Source organism: Callospermophilus lateralis, chromosome 1 (genome assembly GCF_048772815.1).
Source record: "Callospermophilus lateralis isolate mCalLat2 chromosome 1, mCalLat2.hap1, whole genome shotgun sequence".
Taxonomy (NCBI): domain Eukaryota; kingdom Metazoa; phylum Chordata; class Mammalia; order Rodentia; family Sciuridae; genus Callospermophilus; species Callospermophilus lateralis.
The window spans coordinates 8208261-8230120 of NC_135305.1; the positions used below are offsets into that span (position 1 = coordinate 8208261).

Below are 21860 nucleotides of genomic sequence, written 5' to 3' on the forward strand. Positions count from 1 at the left end.
CTTGTCAGAAACATTAGCTAAGTTTTATCTCTACTTATCTAAGGACTTTGAAAAGCTTTAAGGTAGCCAGGTACAGTATTGCATACCTGTAATCCCAGCACCCCAGGAGGCAAGAAAAAAAAATTAAAAGGCTGGGGATGGGGCTCAGTGGTGGAAAGAAGGAAGGAAGAAAGGAAGGAAGGAAGGGAGGGAGGGAGGAACGAACTTTGAGTCCAAGGCTATAATCAGAGAAGCAATATAAATAATGCCCAAGTAAATTTTGCTTCTAGAACGAATTCAAAGTTGAGTTGTCAGTACCTGAAAATATCATACATGCCTACATTGCCTCATTTATCTTTATTTAAAGCTAGTAAACATCAGGGGCATTAAAAGTCCTGGTTCAGTTAAAACAAATTTACCATGACTCATCAATTCTACTACTACTCCCCAAGCAAGAAAACATACATGCACTCAAAGACTTGTACACGAATGTGTTCATAGTTTATTATTTATAATAGCCCAAAAGTAGATAACCCAAATGTTCATCCATCAATGATAAATGGATAAGCAGACCACAGCACAGCCACACAGCTGCAGACTACCTGACAATAAAGGATGGAGTACCAATGCAGCAGGGATGAACCGCCAAACATTGTTCCAGGTGAAGGCCACATGCAGAGGACCACGTGTCATACCTGATTTACTATGTGTTATGTCCAGGATAGAAAGTAGATTAATGGTTGCCTGGAGTGACAGCAAACAGGCACAGGAATCTTTTGGGGTAATGGAACTGTTCATACATTAGGTAGTGGTGATGGCGGCACAACTGTGACTTTCCTAAAAATTCTTGACTTTATACACTTAAAATGAGTGAATTTTGTGGTTATTAGAATCATGTCTCAATAAAACTGTTAAGAAAAACACCAAATTTAAAGCATGCTAGCTGTGAACAAACTGTCCAGTTCTGCTCATCCACAGAAGCGAATGCACCTCTCTCTACAAGATGGCAGGGATCTGCAGACACATAAGTCTTAGCATAAGCACCAAATGCAGTATTCCACCAGAAAGCAAGCCCATTTCTAACAGAAGAGCTTGTACTGTCCTACAACAATATATAAACAGCTGGAAATACATAAAGAAGACTTGCCTCAAGGTATGGGAAGAGGTACATGGTATACAGGGTTTACCTCCTAATTACACACAAAAATGGCAGCAACTAGTTCAGGGGGAAAGAACTCATTCTAGGCCACAATGGTCAAGAAGGCTTTGGTGAAATCAATATTTTCCGCAGCTTCGCAAAGAACAATTAGGATTTGAACATAAGAGGTACAGGAAGGGTGTTGTACAGGGATGAGCAAGAGGCAGAAAAACAAATCACACGAGAGTATGTGGGGCTGATGCAAGCAGCTGGGTGGCAGGGCAGGCGGGGCGGGCGGGCAGGCAGGCAGGCACGGGTAGGCCAACTCCAACTCAAGGCCTTTGTTCTGTGTGGTAACAGTTATGAAGGCTTCAGGAGGGAAGCCCTACAACAGACGTGATTTTAGAAATAGCAGTCTGCGCTCTGTGGAGTTTGCATGAGAAAGGACACAGGCGTGGCATTAATGGGAACATCACTCAACTTAGACCAGCACCATGCAAAAAGAAAGGCTAGCAGCAAAGACAACCCAAAATAGAGATCACAGTCACAATCACTCAACTGACTGGATTTGGGTGGCTCAGGGAGAGAAGAATTAAGGATGATAAAGGCTGTGTCTCAAATCTGTATTTCCTAACCTCCAATAAACTATCTCTGGTTACACTGGCAATTCAAAACAACTTGCCTGGTGGAAAATGCTCAATGATATGAACCAGAATTTGGCCATTTCTAATAACAAGACAGACACATTTACCCTCTGACCCAGCAATCCACTTCTAGGAATAAACCAGCCAGGGCTGGGGCTGTGGCTCAGTGGTAGAGCACTTGCCTAGCCTGTGTGAGGCACCGGGCTCGATTCTGAGCACCATGTATAAATAAATACATAAAGGTCCACTGACAACTAAAAATAAATAAATGAATAAATAAACTGGTCAAAACCACAAGAGTTGTAAATTGAAGTTTAGTCACGGCAAAAGACTGGAAATCGACCCAAAACTCCACAAATGGGACAAGAAGACTGAACTCTGGCAGGTTCACATAACGGTGTGAAAAGGAAGGAGGAGGACGTCCAGGCACGGGCACAGGGACTTCCCAGCAGAGATGACTGAACAATGCTGCCTTTCCTGTAGCTGCTACAATTCCAAAGAGCATGGGGAGGGGAGTGAACACAAGCAGAGAGATCTGCTTTTCTTTTCAAAAAGAAAAACTGGGAGGACAAGCTGATGAAGATGGCTCCCCACCGAGGGGGACCCAGGATAGGACCAAGGTGGCAGCGAGACTTCAGTGGGGCCCATAGAGAACTCGGGGGCCTGTAAATAAAGACAGAGAAGAAATAACACCTTTATTTTCACTACCCCTGACTGAAATCTGACAATCCCATCACTTAGCATGCTGATAACAAACCACAGTGGTTTCCGCAGGGCTCTTTTTCAACAAGAGATTTTCCATTGTCCCATGACAGTAACTGCCAGAATCATTTACAGTCATCAATACTTTGGAATTACAGTAGTGACAGAACTCACTCAGCAATAATACTCAGCAAATAGGTTAAAAGTGGAATTCTTCATCTTTCATGATGAAAAAAGTAAAAAAAAGTCACACTGCAAAAGCTATAAAAACATCTTGGAACTTATTTGCCTACAGGATCTCAACCAATCTCTCAACCAATCACATCCTCTGCTTTAGGGAATCACCTGGCAACACTATAAGAGTAAATAAATATAAACTCACATATACAAAATTCAATGTGGATCATTCAGATATTCCTAACTGTGTTTACTTGAAAATCTTTATATCACTAAACTGAGCACTCAATTTAAAAACCCTCATGCTGGCAAAATCCCAGGGTAAAGGGAATTTGAGAGAAACTTTACATAAGAAAGTTGGCATTATTAAGAGAAACGGCTAAGTTATGTGAAGAGAATGAATGTAGAGGAGGTGAAGAGCATAATCTTAAGACATGTTGAATGTGAAGTGATTATAAAAACACCAAAATGAAAATGCCCAAGCAGGCAGTTTAAAAAACAAAACTGTAGCTCAAAGGAAATCACCTCTGATTAAATAAATTTAGTAACAGGGGGAAAAAAGGTAAAATTATAGGCATCAGCCTGGATAACATCTTCAAAGTATAAAGAATGAACAGAGATGAGAACTAAAGCTTATAGTCAGAGGACTCAGGGACAGCGAGTCCCTGTCTCCCCTCCAACACCCCCAGAATATACAGGTAGGAGAACCAGGAGGCCAGGAACAGCAAGTAAAGAATAGTTAGTTAATGCAACTTCTAGTTCAACAGCAGCAAAGGTTGAAGATACATCAAGGAAAGTTCTACCATAAAAAAGTCACTGTAGTGAGTGTCAGAAGACTGGTGGCTTCAGAACAAAGCTCCAGTTGGGTGCTGTGGTGGACACCTGTATTCCCAGCTACTTGGGAGGCTAAAGCAGGAGACCTGACAAGTTCAAGGCCAGCCTGGGCAACTCAGTGAGATTCTGTCTCCCCCCCCAAAAAAGTAGAAAGGGTTGGGGATGTAGCTCAGTGGTAGAGCACATGCCTAGCATAAATTCAATCCTCAGTATTTAAAAAAAAAAAAAAAAAAGCAAAACTCAGCTCCAGGCAGTAGACATAATTCAGTGATGGAATGACTACACTTAAGACCCTGGGTTCAACCCCCAGGACAGGCACAGAGAATGGAGCTCTAGTAAAGTGGAAGGCAACAAAACCAGCTGCAGTCCCGTGGAAAGAGAAAACAGCCTATCAAAACAAAGGTGAAGGGAGGACATCAGCTCTGTTGCTAACAGAAACAGACTAAGAGAGGGGATGACTATTATCCCCCCCTTCACCATTATACATACAGTGACAGTGTGAAAGGGACAGGAGGCTTCCTTTTAAGTTCTAAAGCTAGGATATAAATATAACGATTATCAACATACAAACATGTGACAGCTCTCATGCTTCAACTTCCAAAATAAACCACATACTTCATTCAAAAATAATAATAAAAAACTTTTTTATGCATGTTTCAAAATTGAATGAACTTAACCCTGAATTCAAAGTCTGGAACAGGGTCGACCACATCCTGCCTAGGTGTGTTCATGCTTCCTACTGCTCCTGATGACTTCTAGTAAAAGATGATCCCAACTCAGATGGCACCAAGAAAACAATACCATGCACTGCAGAGAAGAAACAAATAGGAAGAATCTGAAACAAGTGAGCATGCTAGTCAGATTCACCTAGGTTCCGAATTCTCTTCACTCACTTTAAAACAATCTTTAAAAATTAAACACAGGGGTGGCAGTGGGGAGATGTCTGTCAAAGGTATAAAATTCAGTTACACAGGATGAATGAGCTCTGGAGATATACTGTACAGAATACCGAATGTAGTTAATAATAATGTTCTATATACTTGAAACTTACTTTAAAAGGAACAAAAAGTTCTAAGAGTAAACCTTCAAAGTTCTCACCACAAAAAAATAAGTATGTGATTGGCTTGATTTAATCATTTCACAATATACACATATGTCAAGGTATATATATATATATATCATAAACAAGTTTTGTCAATTATACCTTAAAAAGGTTGGGGGGTGGCTGGGGTTGTGGCTCAGCGGTAGAGCGCTTGCCTAGCACATGCAAGGCCCTGGGTTCGATCCTCAGCACCACATAAAAATAAATAAATAAAGATATTGTGTCCAACTAAAAAATAAATATAAAAAAATAAAATTTTTTTTTAAAAAAAGGTTGGGAGATTAAACACCAAAATATTGAATTCTCAGAACTGCTGTATAAAGGCTAATATTAGAGACATCATAAACATCCAGTCCTATACCTTGTACACAGCAGGAATCCCCCAGTGGTAGCTTGCTTCTTTGTAAGAAAATTTCTTCTTTGGAGAAAATTCTTAAGGATCCATCTAACATGGTTTTAACCAGGAAATGGTTAAAACCCATTAAATACAAGGCCATTTTTTGTTGACTATTACAAGCCATAATTGCTGAATAATTATGCTTGTAATATTTGTAAAAATAAAAGTAAAATAATATTTGTAAAAAATAAAAATCAAAGTAGCAGCTTATTTTTGACTTTTATATTTTGCACTCATGATACACACTTACAATTTTAAAAGCTAGAAAACATTAGTAAACAAAAGCCAGTATTTAATGTTATACTTATTTTTCTTAATTCAAAATTAGGCTTCTTGATAATTATTGCTTATTTGAAAAATGAATATTTTACTAAGTAGATTTTACATTTATATCTTTTTTATGTACAACTGGAAAATGTACCAGTAAAGGTTATTCTTTGTGTAGAAAAATCTAGAGATTTAATGGGAGCAATACTTCTTATCTGCAGGCCCCTGTTCTGTGCTCGTGCCCAGGTAACTTGTTCACACTTTAATCCTCTCCACTCAATAGTGGGTGTCTTGGCCAATACAGGTGTTCTAGAAATACAGATAAGTACTCCAAATATTTTAGGGACATACTCAAATCTCTTAAGATACTTCTGGCATTTTATTTTCCCTTGGCCTAGTTAGAATACTATTACTAAAGGGAAGGCCACAATGTTTATATTTAAATACAAATTTAAGAGGAATAAAATTATTCAAACAAGCCATGAAAACTATTAATACTGATCATTTTAAAGACTTAAATAAAACCAAGATCCACATCCTGGGGTAGTACAAGAGCAAATATAATTCAAACTTCAGTTATCTCCTCTGTTTCTCCCACTTTCTAAAAGCCAACTGAGCTATGAAATTAGCAGACACTAAAATTTACTAAATGAATTAATATATTGGCCTTCTAGCTGTCAATCTTTGGTTCTTCTAATTACATAATATAAATACTTACACTAATTTAATTCAATCCCCCACACACATTTTACAATCATGAGAAACAGATCAAGTATGAATTTTCTCACTTTCTCCTATGAGCACCTCAAGAATTAGAAAACAAATTCTGTTCTCTGGTTTTTGCTGTCATGCCCCTGTGTGTGTGTGTGTGTGTGTGTGTGTGTGTGTGTGTGTTGCTGGGGATTGAACCAGGATTTTGTACATGCAAGGCAAGCACTCTACCAACTGAGCTATATCCCCAGGTCTTGTTTTCTTGCTTTTTGAGGGCCTTCACTATTTGTTTTTGCAGCACGAGGCATCAAACCGAGGTCCTTGGCACACTAGGTAAGCGCTGTATCACTGAGCTACAGCCCCAATCCACAATTTTTATTCTCTTAGACATGGTACCTGGACAATTAACAGAAGAAGCCCCTGCCCCTTTTTAATTGTTCTTAGTTGTAGATGGACACAAATACCTTTATTTTTATGTGGTGCTGAGGATCAAACCCAGTGCCTCACACATGCTAGGCAAGCGCTCTACCACTGAGCTACACAAACCACTGAGCTACACAGCCCCAGCCCAGAAGAGCACCCTTTTAAAATTTAATCTATATACAAAGCCCTCAAAGTCTTAAAATTGTTTTTAACAATTTTAATTCAGTCAATATCTATTATTTTTTCTACTTTAATGACTGCAGAACTTCTAAGTAGGGTACCACAAGCATTGCTGGTATAGTTGCTGTAAAAGCTAAAACTGTACAAAAAAACTATGAGCACATTACACCTGATAGTTGTTATACAGATTAACCAGTTTGTCCAAATAAACTATTTGGAGCTGTGGAGAACTAGATTTCAATTCTCAGTTCCAGTGCAATGCTTTTCCTCAATGATGGAGACTGGTACTTGTATGCATTTTACTGCCAAGAATTTTCATTCATTGTAAAACAAGAAGAAGCGGAATTACATTTGATCATCTATATATACCATGTTTGTTTTTTGAACAGAGGGCTTTAATCCATTACTGTGTAGATCATAAAACCAATTTAGCAAATGGCAACTGGAACTTCTTAAAAAATTGAAATAGGAAAAAAAAACAAAAACCCATAGGCTCTAACAAGGTTAATAAGTATTATAGGCTGAGTAACCCTTTTCGGAAATGCTTGGGACCAGAGATATCTCAGACTTGGGAGTATTTGCATATATACAGTCATATATTTTGTGGATGCGAACCAAATCTAAACCAGAAATTCATTTATGTTTCATATACACTTTATACACACAGACTGAAGGCACATTTACATAGTATTTTTAATGTACCTATGTTTTCACTGTGACAAGTCATGTGAAGTCAGCTGTGGAACTATCCACTAGTGGCATAATGTTGGTCCTCAAACATCAAATAATGTTAGATTTTAGAGTATTTTTGGATTTAAACTTTTCAAATTAGGGATGTTCAGCCTGTGCCACTCAGTGCCTTTTCAGTTCTGACCGTTGGTGCTGAGTTACCCTAAAAAACACATTTCTTGCCAAGTGTGGTGGCACATGCCTGTAATCCCAGCAGCTCAAGAGGCTGAGACAGGAAGATTGCAAGTTCAAAGTCAGCCTCAGCAACAGCAAGGTGCTAAGCAACTCAGTGAGACCTGTCTTTAAATAAAATACAAAAAATGGGCTTGGGATGTGATTCAGCAGTCAAGTGCCCCAAGTTCAACCCCTGGTACCAAAACAAAACAAAAAAACCCACATTTCTTATACAGAAATAGCTTAAGGGCCACTATTCATATCACTGTGAGTGACAAAGACTATTTCAAACACCTAACATGCAAACATATATGCATGTTTGTGGAACTTAACATTTCTTAACTTCTGTGCCTGTATTTAATTTTCTGCAGTGGGGACACTACTACTATTTTTTAAGTCAAAATGAAGTAAATTAACATTGCCTAAAACTTCACAATACCTTCGGTAATGGATAAAACTAAGGTAGTAATTCTCCAAAATTCCCACCAAAATGTTCCTATCAGCAGAAGCGGGGCATTCCTTTGCATTCTATCAGATCTGAGGATCCAGTTTAAGAAGCTGATAAAGATCACATTTTCTTTGAAATATCATTCTATCTTAAAACTCATGCAATTGGGGGCTGGGGATGTGGCTCAATCGGTAGCACGCTCGCCTGGCATGCGTGCCGGGGTTCAATCCTCAGCACCACTTACAAACAAAGATGTTGTGTCTGCCGAAAACTAAAAAATAAATATTAAAAAAATTCTCTCTCTCTCTCTCTCTCTTAAAAAAACAAACAACAACAACAACAAAACTCATGCAAGTTGGGTGTGGTGGTGCACACTTTAATCCCAGCTGCTTGGGAGGCTGAGGCAGGAGAATTAGAGTCCAAAGCTAGCCTCAGCAATAAAAAATGGGCTGGAGATGTGGCTCAATGGTAAAGTGCCCTTGGGCTCAATCCCCAGTACCAAAAACAACCAAACAACCAAACAAAAAGCAAAGACAAACACCACTCATGAACTCACTTTACAACAAAATACCTATTTGAAATAGATATCATTCTACCATGAAATGCGTATTTGAAAAGCGCTTGCTCCCTGTCCTTCCTGGCTAGTGACGGGAGAGCCACTACTGCACTCAATCTACTAACTATAAAAGCCACGTCAGTCTTGGTGCCACATAGGATCCAGAACCCAGCCAAACAGATGCACAAATATTCATCCTGAGATGACCAGGATGCAGAGTCCAGGGAATATCTTCAGGCCACTGAGGACAGGGACTCAGATGTGCTCTTAGTGCACAGAGGCCCAATCCCTGGCATACCCCACTGGCAAGTCTCTCCCCACCTCTCCTCCCAGCCAGATGTGTGCTTGACCACTGCTTCAGCAAAGGATGCACAGATGCTGTGACAACTATTTAAATATAAACTCAATACAACTCATAGTTCCCACAATTCTTCTCAACCAATTTCCAAAATTCCCTGTGCCGAGACCCGTTTACCCCACAGCTGGTGGATGCTAGGCCTTGAAACTACCTGCTTCATAAAGAGATTTTGAAAGCTAGCACATCTTGAAGTGATCAAGAAGCTCATCACCTCAATGGGATTTTCAATTAAAAAAAAACAAACACACACACACACACAAAACTTTTCCATTACTTTTCTTTTCAATAAGATAGATAATTTACTTTGTATAATGATGTCCATCACATTCACATTACACCATCCTTGCTAATCCCCACCTCCTCCCTTTCCCTCTCTCCCCTCTTCCCTATCTAGACATGAATTGGTATAAATGTGTAATAAGAATTGTAATGCAAAAAAAAAAAAGTACATGTATAAAGATACGAATTGGCATGAACACACTTTATATAAAAGATAAATTGTGCTCTATATGTGTAATAAGAATTGCAATGCATTCAGCTGTCATGTATTTAAAAAAATAAAATTAATTTTAAAAAAGATAAATAATTTAATCCTAAGTTAAAAATTTCTGATTAGCAGCTTTCCCTAGCTAAGCAATGTTGAAACTTGCATCCCATTTCACTACAAACTAGCTGAAAAGGACGTATACACCTACCATTCTCTTTATTTCATTTGAGCTTTAATGGTTTTTGATTTGCAGACAACTACCACTCCATCCTAGGGAAGGCTGAGAAATCAGAAGGAAGGCTTAGAAGTCAGACCTAGCCCTGTTAGGCGAGACATTTCCCAGGCACTAGTGATGGTCCTGAAGAACTAAGGCTTCACACAGAGCTTGTTATCAACCCTGCACCTACCCCCATTCTGTGTACACGGTCAGTGCTGCATTTAATCAAATCTGTCTTGATGAAAATCCCTTTCTGACTTGTAAATTTTCAGATATTGTAAATGCTAGGGAAAGGGTGTAAGGAGACGCATAACCAAACTGCGTATTTAAACCTGGACATCAAAAGACAATTAGATTAAATGCAGTCTATGAACTGACTAGCTGAACACACCTTCTGAGCCCTTGAAAATGTCATTTGGTGATAGCTTTCACTAAAAAGTGGTGTTCTTTGGGGCTTTTAATTCAAACTTGCTTTCTACGCAGATCTGGTCATGTGTATCTCAAAGGGGAAAATTTGGTGAAGCCTGAGATGGTTTGAATCAGGGAAGCCTCCAGCATTTTCTACTTGAGTTTTTACACTGAGCACCCCTAATCAAGATGCGTCTTTTTACTTGCAAAGATTTCTCCTGAAATTCCCACACAGCCTGTACAACTTGTTCTTATCTACAACTATCAAAGTGGTGTTGTTTGTTCGTTTAGGTTGGGAGGGAGGGTTATGGTTGCTGTTCTGTTTTTGTGATAGGGAGGTGTGTGGAGGGTGTCTTGCTGTGTTTCCCAGGCTCAAGGGATCCTTCCAACATCAGCCATACCAGAAGCCAGGCAAGGGCATTGTTCAGAGGCAGAAGAGATATAAAAGCAGCCCCTCTACATCTCTACAAAAACCAAAACCCATATTTTAAGTAAAAGAACACTCCACTGTGGAGATGTCACTAGTTTCTATTACTGCTCAGGCTATGACTGGTGCAGCAGTCATTCAGCTTTACTGTTCAGCTCAAGGTTAGTGTGGGGGTCCGCATAAGGCTGCCAGCATTCTTGGATTCATATAACTGACTTCATTAACAGTGTATTTTCTCAAGCACAGCTTTCAAGCTTATACTCCAAGTAGCTTACTTTGAAAATTACCATTCATGTTCCCATTTGAAAGTATAGTTAATGTTTTAAAAGTAAAGAAAAAACACCAAGGGACTGGGGATGTGGCTCAAGCAGTAGCGCGCTTGACTGGCATGCGTGGGGCTCTGAGTTCAATCCTCAGCACCACATAAAAATAAGAATGTTGTGTCCACTGAAAACTAAAAAATAAATATTAAAAAAAAAGAAAAAACACCAAGCCAGTATTTAAAAAAAAAGAAAAGAAAAAACACCAAGCCAGGCATAGTTGCACATACCTGTAATCCCAGTGGCTCAGAAGGCTGAGGCAGGAGACTGAATTCAAAGTCAGCCTCAGCAAAAGCGAGGTGCTAAGCAACTTTGTGAGACCCTGTCTCTAAATAAATGGGGCTGGGGATGTGGCTCAGTGGTCAAGTGCCCCTGAGTTTAATCCTAGTACCAAAAACAAACAAACAAACAAAAAAAACCCCACCAAAATCCACCCAATTACAATACAGATTTTTCCATAGTTTTAATAAAATCAAGAACTCACATTAACAGACATATTAGAGGAAACATGATTCAATTTTCTAAGATAAATGTGACATACCAAAACTGCAAATAAATCAACTTCTAAAAATTACAAATAAAGAAAAAATAAAGTGTGCTAGTTACTTAGTACATTTTAGGACTAATTTTTCCCCAAATCTCACACACACACACAAAGTCTTGTGGTCACTTTACTTTACACTAGACTGTCATCAAACAAATAAATCCTCTGCACTTGGCAGGAGGATCTCCTTTTTAAGAAAAACTACAGCTGGGGATATAGCTTGGTGGTAGACTGCTTGCCTAGCATGCATAAGGCCCTGGGTGCCACCCCAGCACCAGAAAATTTTTAAAATAATGCTGATAATAAAGTAAAACTGCCGTTTCATTCACTGTTGTCAAGGGAGTTATCAAATTTTTTTTTCAAATCACTTTTCCTGCAACTATTATGGGAACTAGTGTCACAGATATATACATATATATATATATACACATACACTCACCTTTGTATCTACCATAAAAAGCAGAGGAGACATTCATCTGACACATCATATTTTCAAAATGATTCTAATAATCTATAAATTCTTTAATCAAAATTTTTCATGGATCAGCTTTAACAAAAGAAAGTTTCAATACTTGTATATACTATGGTACAATCCTAGTTAACAGAATTTCCACAAATTGATTGCTTTATTGAAATTATTTAATCTTTGTTCTTCAAAATCGTAAAGTGAGTTTGAAGAACAAAGATTGAGAGAAATAGCAGAACCAATGCCAGCTACTTTCAGGCAAGAAGTGTAGTAGAGCCGATTAAAAAGAAAAAAAAAAAAAAGCAGCAAGTTAAGAATGGAAGGGACTGCTGTGGTGAAGGACTGAGACACCGAGCACGGTCCACTCGACCAGGCCATGGTGGCTCCGCACCTGCCCTGGAGACTGTGTGGGCCAGGGAGCCACTGCAGGTCCTGCATCAACACAGGTGATACACCAAGCTGGGGGCACAGAGCATAATGAAGCCGCTGACAACAGGGTGAACCCTGAATCAAGAACTAATAAGACCTGGTAGCTACTGAATATGAACAAGAAAGAACAAAATTTTAGGCCTGTGTCTAGATACAGTGCTAGACACAGAAAGCTGGAGAGGGCTGAGGGAACAAGCTAAAGAGAGCAGTCTGGGCAGGCTGAAGGTAATAAGGGCAGGTTAGCCTAAGAGGAAAGCCCTGAAGGCAGTGAGCAGGAGGAAAGGATCTCTGCTCAAGCTGCCCATAAATAAAACTGAAAGACACAGAACAGAAGTACAACAGGATCAAGTCAAGAGAGCTACCAAACCCCCACCAGGAAAAAAAAAAAATGACTGCATCAAGGATTCCCTGCTGAACCCTCATGTCCACAGATCGCCCAAGAAAAAATAACTGTGATCTGGCACAGAACATGGAGAATGGGTGCATGTTACAAACCCTCTCTAGAGGGCACAGAATGTTCTAGAAAGTAGACCTGGTTACGCTTCCCAAACCAATCTGACCTAACATATCATGTGAGCAGTAATCACCCTCTGAAGGCTACTGAGTTTAAAATGCAGACAAACCAAACTAATGTGTCAGGAGAGCACCTAAGAGTACTTTAGGAGAAAGAAGTACCAAGATACCTTTAAAACAATGTTTCTAGACTCTTTTATGGTGTTGGAGACCATACACAAGACCTAATGCCTAGGAAAGTGCTCTGCCACTGAGCTATGCCCCCAGCCCCTAGACTTTTAAAGAAAAAGAGAATCTGAAATGTCTGTAGTTACTGTTACAAACCGTATTTTCCAGGTTTAAGAAGTTCTCTCAATATTTGACACTACCAATAAAATGTGATGAACACAGGCTTTAATTTTCTTGTTTTCTCAGTACTAATTATGGATTAATGCTGATGAATATGCTTTTAAAAAATGTTTAAGATACTTCCTTTAACAGCAGCTAGAATTTAGGATTGAGACAAAAACTAAAGTCAAGCAAAAATCCCTTCCTGACAACTAAACCTACAACAGTTTTTCACTGGGATGCTGACCTCCAAGGCTCATACACACTGTGCTACAAAGAACACAAGAGCTTCCACATGCTCATCACGCTTCATCAAAGACAGAAAAAAATGAACACATAAATTTACTATATAACAAATCTTGGGCTGGGGTTGTAGCTCAGAGGTAGAGCGCTTGCCTAGCACGTGCAAGGCACCACATATAAATAAATAAATAAAAGTCCAGCAACAATTTAAAAAATATATATTTTTTAAAAAATTACTATATACCAAAAATCTTGACTGTAAAAGCACATGATTTTCCCATATTCTAATTTGAAAATCTATATGTGCTCTACAAAACATGCTCTTTTAACATGTCAGGAGTAAGCTGGGTATAGTGGAACATGTCTATAATTCCAGTTACTCCAGAGGCTGAGGCAGGAGGATTCCAAGTTCTAGGCCAGCCTCAGCAACTCAGTGTGTGCTGTGTATGGGGGGGGGGGGGACAACTAATATCCCCCCCCCTTACAAAACTGCCAATGCACATTAACGTATTAAAGACTGATGCAAACCAGCATTACCTAAATTTATTCACAGATCTTCCCTCCAATTCTTATACCTTAAAAGGGACAAACTCTAATTTAAGAAAATAAATAAAAATCCTGAAAACACGGTAACATGTAGAGTGATAGAGCAGAGCTCCTTTACTGTAAAAATGATAGCAAAGCAAAATAAATAAACCAAAGCTTCCTAATGTTCAAAGAGATCACATATATTAAAAAGAAAAAAAAAAAACCTGTACAGGGCAAAGTCACCTATACTTAGGACACAAACAAAGCTACTACTGAAAAGATGAACTTCAGGCAAAACTGTTCCAGAATCCCCAGGCCTGCCTTCCCTTCTGTCTCTCTTGGGTCACTTGTTGGAAGCAACCTCCTCTCGGTATCAGGTGCCCAGGTAGACTTTCATCAACATGTCAAATACAAGACACTCAAATTCAGTAGTCGACCTGATAACTAATGTCATAAAACACTCCTATGCTGCATGTCAAAATCTACTTTCAATCAGGACAGCAAAGATGAAATTCTGTTCAATATAAGGCATTTAAGAGCAGCAGAAAGTGGATAGCCAGCAGCTACTAAGTAACAAAAACATGGTCAGCAGGTCTTCAGGGAGCACTCAGTGCTGAATACTCCACTAAGTGTTATCATATGAAGGAAGAATCTGCAAGTAAATTTTCTTTGAATTTTTTTTTCCTTTTAAAAATGGCATTGAGGATTGAACCCAGGGATGATCCACCTCTGATCTATATCCCCATCCCTTTTTATTTCTGAGTCTAAATTGTTGAGGCTGGACTTGAACTTGTGATCCACCTGCCTCAGCCTCCTGAGTCACTGGGATTATAGATATGCTCCATCATATCCAATCATTAATCTTTTAAAGATTTTTAATCTTAAAATGGGGAAATCAGAAATTACCCTGGATTTTTTCGTTTTTCACCCTCCCCCAAGCTGTATCTCCTAGTTCCCAAATTTTTACACTTGGGGTTTGGGGAGGAGGAAATGGCCTGGCCTTTGCATCTATGCCTCAATCTCACTTTGGATTGCGGTGTCTGGTCTGTACTTTATTGTTTCATGCAGGATTCCTAACCTTTCTGACCAGAGCAGACCTCCTTCCATCTCACAGGAAAAGAGATCTGAGCTCTTTTGCCTTCTTCCCACACCCTGTCTTGTCATGCCCCTGAGGCAGATATAATTATTTAGTATAAAATTTCTGTGACAAAGGCAATCCTCCCCCAATTTGGTGACAATGCTGTGTGCCTATTTTCCATAATTCCAACAGTATTCCTAATTTAAGCCATCTAGAGTAGAATTCTTAAGATAATCAATAGTGACCTTTCCAATTTACAAGCTACAGAACTCTGCCAAAGTAATTAACTTTCTAATTTTTAGCAACTTTATATTCTTAAACATAATGACATCAACTTTAAACGTTCCATTTAAAATGCATGTCCTATTACTAGGAAGCAAAAAGGATAGGAAAGTCACAATGTCCCTAAGAAAAGGAAACTTCCACTCCAAAGGCAACTAATCAGCACCTAATTTCTTTTTAAAAATGGCACTGGGGATTGAACCAGGGATGATCCACCTCTGATCTTTATCCCCCCATCCTTATCTTAAGCAAATCAATCAAAATGTAAATGAATTTCATTGTATTAAGACAACCTAGTGAAGGGTACCTAAGTACTGAAGGATTGCAATATGAGAAATGAATGGAAAGACAAAGGCAAACCTGACCACCAGAACCACAGGCTACCAGGTCAGACATGTCACCTGTACAGCACGCAGGAGCAACTACAGGTAAAGCAAGCACCATGTTATGCCAGCATTAACAAGCAGAAGCTCTGCCTTGCCAGTGGTCCCTCTGCTTCTGTTTTCTTGGGATTTTCATTTTGAATTACCCAACCTTTCTGGGGATGTAGTTCAGAGGTGGAGCACCTATCTAACATATGCAAAGCCCTAGGTTTGATACTTCACAATGCAAAAGAAAAATCTGTCTACTGTATCATAAATACATCTGCACTGTAAAAAATTGGAGGAAAAAATAAAAATAGCCCATAATCCCAATGCTCAAAGATATAATCAGATGCTAAAAAAAATTTATTACATATGGCACCTTATAGCACTCATAAAATGCTCATTAAATATAGTACTATGGAAATACAAAGATTTACCTAAACAATACTAAATCATCCATAATAGCACAATAAGAAGATATTAAACAATAGCATACCCAGGACAGACTACTAATCTATGAATCACTTTTTAGTTTCTTAACTAAATCCTTAGAAGCACATTAGTTATTTCAAGGTACACACATATTTTTATGCAAGTTGTTCTTGCATATTTTCTCCTGAAAAATCCTATTCGATTACTCTTTCTAGCAATGACTGGATTCATTTCTGCATATTCTCAACAGATATGGATTATTTTATTAATCTTTGCTCCCCCTTCCCTCCAAAGAACCCCAGTATTTCATAGATCTGCATCTTGGGGAATACTGCTAATAAAACTGAAGACTTTTTTCATGTTTCCTGCTCCTTGTATAAATTACCAGTCCTTCCTCCCTTTTTTCCCCAGGAGGCAGGGGACTATTTTATTGGTTTATAAGCCATCCTTTCATAGCTTGGAAAGTAAATTTTCTTGTAAGTTTCTATTTTTCTCAGTTTGCTATTTGCCTTGTAATTCTTATAGGATTTTAACTTATGAAGTTTTATTACTCTAAAGTAGCCAAATGAATCTTCTCCTTTACTGTCTCTACTTTTGATGTTACAATTATGTTATCTTCACCCTACTCTCTTTTGTTAAGTATTTAAAAAAATCATTTTAGGGCTGGGGTTGTGGCTCAGTGGCAGAGCGCTTGCCTAGCACGTGCAAGGCCCTCAGCACCACATAAAAATAAATAAATAAAATAAAGGTATTGTGTCCAAATACAACTAAAAAATAAATATTTTTTAAAAATCATTTTAAATCACACAAGTTCACCATCCTGAAATCATAACTGTTTTTCTGCCTTAAATACTTTCACCAAAGCAGACACATTTTACACGTGTTTAAATGGCTGCACCCATTTCATACTGTTTTCTAAACTATTGTTCTGCTCCACATGATAAATTCCATAGTGATGATCAGATATCAATCCTTCAAATATTTTCATTTTAAAGGTAAATCATTGTTAATATTTTAGTTCATTATCTAACAAAACAACTTCCACCTTATAAATCAATCAGATGGAGCACTTGTTAAAGGTCAAGCCCTGGGATACTATTTCATTCTAACTGGGGATTCACCACCTTTCCAGCCCTGGCCTTCACCACAGAAGTTTCTGCTACTACATTCTAAACAAAGGGTTAAGCCATAGTACCTGAACTTCATAGAGCTTTGTAAAGAAAGTGAGGGATGTACAAAAATGTTGACATTAGTAGCACACTAGGCACAGGGGCCAGACCGCACACCATCCCTGTCCTACAGGGCAGTCTAGAGGGAGAAATCACCGAGTACTATCAGAAGTGTGAATGCTGAGACAGTAAAACAGGCAGGACCCCAGGAACCTGGGAAGGCTCCTAATGGGCAAGCTTCCAAGAGATGGCAACCTTGAACTGTCAGCTATAGGAAGGGGGGATGGAAGAGAGACACAAAGCTCAGGGAATGGAACCGCAATCACGCAGAAGCATGTCCAGGAAGCCAGGGAGAGCAAAACCATGCTACCTGGTTCGAGCTTCCCAAGGGAACAATCAAAATGACTATCAAACCTAGGGGTCACAACTCTGCTTGTCAACTGTATATATGATACATTACCTTCTATGAGGTAGTTTTTCCAGTGTTGCTGTTCCCGTTAAAAAGTTGTGACATTCCCATGGGATCCATATACTCTGAGGGCCTAAAGAAACCTTGAACAGTATATACTCAATTAAAAGCTATTTCATTTTACACATGAGGAAATACAGGCCTAGCAAAGTTAGGCTCAAACTAGACTCCATGTCTTTTCACCCAAACAAAAATAAAGGAATAAGTACCTTCCCCATGCAGGTTTTTTTAGACACTAGAAAATCTGTGTGAATAAAAAATTGAAGTCATAAGTGTTGCAATAATTCTGTATGTAGTGTACATTAGTAAATGTACCTATTACTAGCTTAAAGTCCTTGATAATAAACTTAAAGGTTTTATCCAAACTCACTTAATTCTTCATTTAATGCTCATTTCTTGGCTTGTTTTTTTTTTTTTTTTTTTTTTGGATACCAGGGATTGAACTCAGGGGCACTTGACCATAAGCCACACCCCCAGCCCTATTTTGTATTTTATTTTGAGAAAGGGTCTCACTGAGTTGCTTAGTGCCTCGCTTTTGCTGAGGCTGACTTTGAACTCACAATCTCCTGCCTCACCCTCCAGAGCCTTTGGGATTACAGGCCTGCACCACTATACAGGCTCATTTCTTGGTTTTGAAACAAACAAAAAACCACCTTACTGATAATCTACTAATAATTTTTAAAAGGCAAGGTAAATTTAGTATTGGTCTTTAAAATAAATGGCCACCACCCTTTTCTCCAGGCATAGCTAAAAGATCAGTTCAAAAAGAAGCCACTAGACTCCAAAAGACATCTTTTCCCAGAGTGACTCAATAGCAAAAGGCAGAAAGGTCATGCTTTGGAAGCTAAAGGGTTTAAACTTTAAGAAATACAAACACAGTCAAAAGATGTAGGGCCCTAATTATTAAAATTTGAAGAATGGAAAACAACTCCTCAATTTAAAGTACATTAACCTAAATTTTCCACGCTGAAGGGAAGGCACACCATTTCTGCCCCTGGGTATAATAGGAATGAAAAGGTCCTCAGGACCCAGGGGGACTTCATGCAGACTAGTCACACCCCTGGGCTGGCCTCCTTCCCAACAAGGAAGAATCTCAACTACCAAACTGCTTTGCTCCAAAGGCAAGGCAAGGCTGTGGGGGTGAAGTGGGGGTGTTTTGTTTAAACACACACACGTAAAAATCTATACCTTAAAACAAGTTTTGTGAAAGTTTCACAAGTTGTTTTTTTCTCACTTCCCTGGATTTCCACAGTTAAAGAAAACCTGAACATTATTCTCTTAGGGCACTCAACTAGATACTAGGGAGAGGGAGTGTGGAAAATGAGAAAGGTGACAAATGCTTCTCTCTTAAGCAGCATGTAATAGGGGCTGGGGCTGTAGCTCAATGGCAGAGTGCTTCCTATGAGGCACTGGGTTTGATCCTTAGCACCAAATAAAAATAAATAAAATAAAGGTATTATATCCATCTACAACGAAAAAAAATTAAAAGCATATAAATAATAGTTTGCACTTTAAACTATCTTAAATACAGCAATTGTGTTTTCTGTAGCAAAATCAGAGCAAAAGGCCAAACACTGGGATGAAATTAGAAGTATTCCAGAAAGTTCCTTCATTCAAAAAAACAAAACAAAACAATACTGAGGTGTATTACTCTGGGAGTGCAAAAATAAGTAAAGAATACCCCCTATTTTCTCAATGAATTCACAGCCTGGATTGTGTATGGGAAATAAGTCTTCCTTAACAATCAAGACTAAGTTAATTGTAGCTGGAAGGTAGTACTTAGTAGGGGCAGAGGAGTTCAAGTAATATGTATGGAGGTGGGGCAGAATAGGCTCTTGGCATTTGTCTCAGCCTATGAGGACATGAGCAAGGTGCTCTCAAAGAGGGAGGGTGGATCATCTAAACTGGTGGAAAAACCAGAGTATCTAAAATTGGTTGCAAAATAGTTTTTAAAAGATGATGCCAATAAGAAAAAAAGTTTTTAACATTTTTAGAAAGCAACTCAGCCATCCCTCGCAAACTAAATGAACACTCTCCTGAAACCTCCAAAAATGGGCATAATAAGAGTTAAAGCAAGCCAGTCTTGTGTTTGCAGGCTTGGGAATTTGAAATTCAATGCCATTATCTCCACTTGCCCTGGAAAGCAACAAATGGAATGGTCAAAGAAGAGTTTTCTAATATCCCTAAATCTTAAAAAAAAAAAAAAAAAAATCATATCTTACTTTTCTTAAACAAAAGTAGTGGGTTTTACTTTTTAAATATCAAGTAGTACTGTGCTACATAAAATACATAAAACCCTGGGACATCAGAAAATCCGGTAAATTCTTGCATACCCCTCAAAACGAAGTGCTAAAGTATGCTTAGCGAGCAGCTCATGACTTAAAAAGTATAAGCGCATATCGAAAACTGCCTGACCATTTACTCCCCTCGTAACTATTTTAATGCCACTACAGGAAAGAGCAATTACAGAGCAAATACTTGGGTACGTTGACTGCAATTCAGTACTTGTGCCTTTACCACTAACCCCTACTAGGAACTAAAAGCAACAATAGTGACCCAGAGGGAAAAGCGAATCTTCTTTTGGGCAGAGCTAGTGGGAAACCTCTTAACTTTGGAGGTTAATCTCTGGGGAACGTGTAAAAGCATTCCAATCCGAAATATCTTAGGTCTACACTGCACCGCATTACACAGGTGACAGAAAGAGGGGCCTCCCAGGCCTGGGAATGAAGGTGCACGACCCGGGGCCCGGAGACCCCTACTCCCCGCGGCCTGGCCCGGCGCCCGGTTACCTCCGGGGTCAGAGCGCGCGCTCCCGCCGGGACCGGGGGCGCGCCGAGGCCGTGGCGCAGGGCCCGGCCCGACTCACGAGCGCCGGGGGGCTCCGTCCCGTTGGGCCGCCGCACTCGCATCCCTGCGCGCCCGCCGCAGCCCGCTCCCCAGGAGAACGGGGCAAAAGGACGACTATTACCCAATAATAGCGCCGTGCACCATCGCAACAATGCGAGCGGGGGACCCAGGGGCCGCGGGCAGGGGACCGGAAAGCCGGAGCGCCCGGCGCGGCTCGGCGGCTGCTCCTGCGCGCGAGCCCGGGCTCCTGGAGAGCATGAGTCCCGCTGTGAGCGTGACCTGCGCGGGCGAGGGGGAAAGGGCGCGCGTCCGGGCGTCCCGCGGGGGTCGCCGCACGAGGCGAGGCGCGGACGCCGAGCCGCCCGCAGCTGGGAAAGGCCGGAGGCGCCAGGCCGCCACGACTGGGGCGATGAATCGGGCTTTTTCCCAGTGCGTAGCCGGGCCTGGCGGCCGCGAGCCTCAATCCACAATCCGAGGCCCCGACAGGCCCGAGTCGGCCTGCCCGGTGACTCAGGGCCGGGGCCCGCTCGCCGCCCTCCGCCCACGAGTCCCCCGGCCCAGCCGCCATTCCGCCCCGCCGCGGCGCGGGCCTTGCCCGGCGCCTGCGCTCGGCAGCCGCGGCCCCAGTCACTGCGACACCGCGGCTCGGGCCGGGCCTGCGCCGCCGCAGCCGCCGCCGCTGGGCCCCGGCGGCCGCCGGCACTCACCCGCGTCTCCCGGGTGCCTCCAAGGCTCCGGCGACGTGTCCGCTCGCTCGCTGGGCCCGGGCCCCGAGAAACCCCGTCCCGCCAAGGTCTGGCTGCGTCCCTCAGCCGCCCGGGCTGCCCCGCCTGGAGCTGCGTGCGACACGGCGCCCGCCTCCGCCTCCTCCCCTGCCCGCCCGCCGGCCCTCCTCCCGCCGCCGCCGCCGCCGCCTGCACCACGCAACCTCCGCCCTCTCGCCTTCCCTGCGCGGCTCCCCGCCCTCCCGGCCTCACCGGCTCCGGCGACCGCGGGAGAAGCCGTGGGGGAGGGCCGGAACGCACCGCCATCGGCGTCCGGGGAGGGGGAGCCGGGAAACCGCCGCCGCCATCGCCCCGCTCGCCCGAGGCGCGGGAGGGGCCCGGAAACCTCCCGCCCGCCCGCCGCGGCCAGTGACCCGGCTGGCCCTCGGCCGCGGCCCCGCTGGCGGGGCGCTGTCTACCTGCGAGCCGCGGCCTCTGCCCGGGCGCCCAGCCGTCCCGCGCGGTGCGCCGGATCCGCCGCCGGGTTTTGCAGCCGCCCCCACCGCCGGGCCACCTCTGGAGGCCGGGTTCCCGCCACTTCGGACCTGTCGAGTGGGCTGACCTTGGGCGGGGGGCTCCGGGTCCGGGAGAAACTTCCCGAAGGAGAGGGGCTTCCGCCGCCCCTGCGCGCACACAGCCCGAGCTGAAGGGACGCAGCTGCACCCAGCCATGTGCCTCCGCTCCGGGCGACAGACCCCGGCCGAGCCGAGGAAGCTCGAGACGCGC

At 41.7% G+C, this 21860-nt stretch overlaps 1 protein-coding gene across 2 annotated transcripts in view; it reads right to left on the bottom strand.

Moving 5' to 3' along the window:
* Cul1 (cullin 1) overlaps positions 1-21494 on the bottom strand; it is a 90951-nt gene extending 69457 nt beyond the window's left edge. Inside the window, exon 1 of one of the 2 annotated variants that reach the window (XM_076832353.1) lies at positions 21348-21494. The gene's annotated coding sequence lies outside the window, so the exon portion shown is untranslated. Of the gene's footprint in view, positions 1-21077; positions 21231-21347 lie in introns of those variants that run through there. The other variant, XM_076832342.1, reaches the window with a different exon arrangement.
* Positions 21495-21860: the final 366 nt, after the last annotated feature.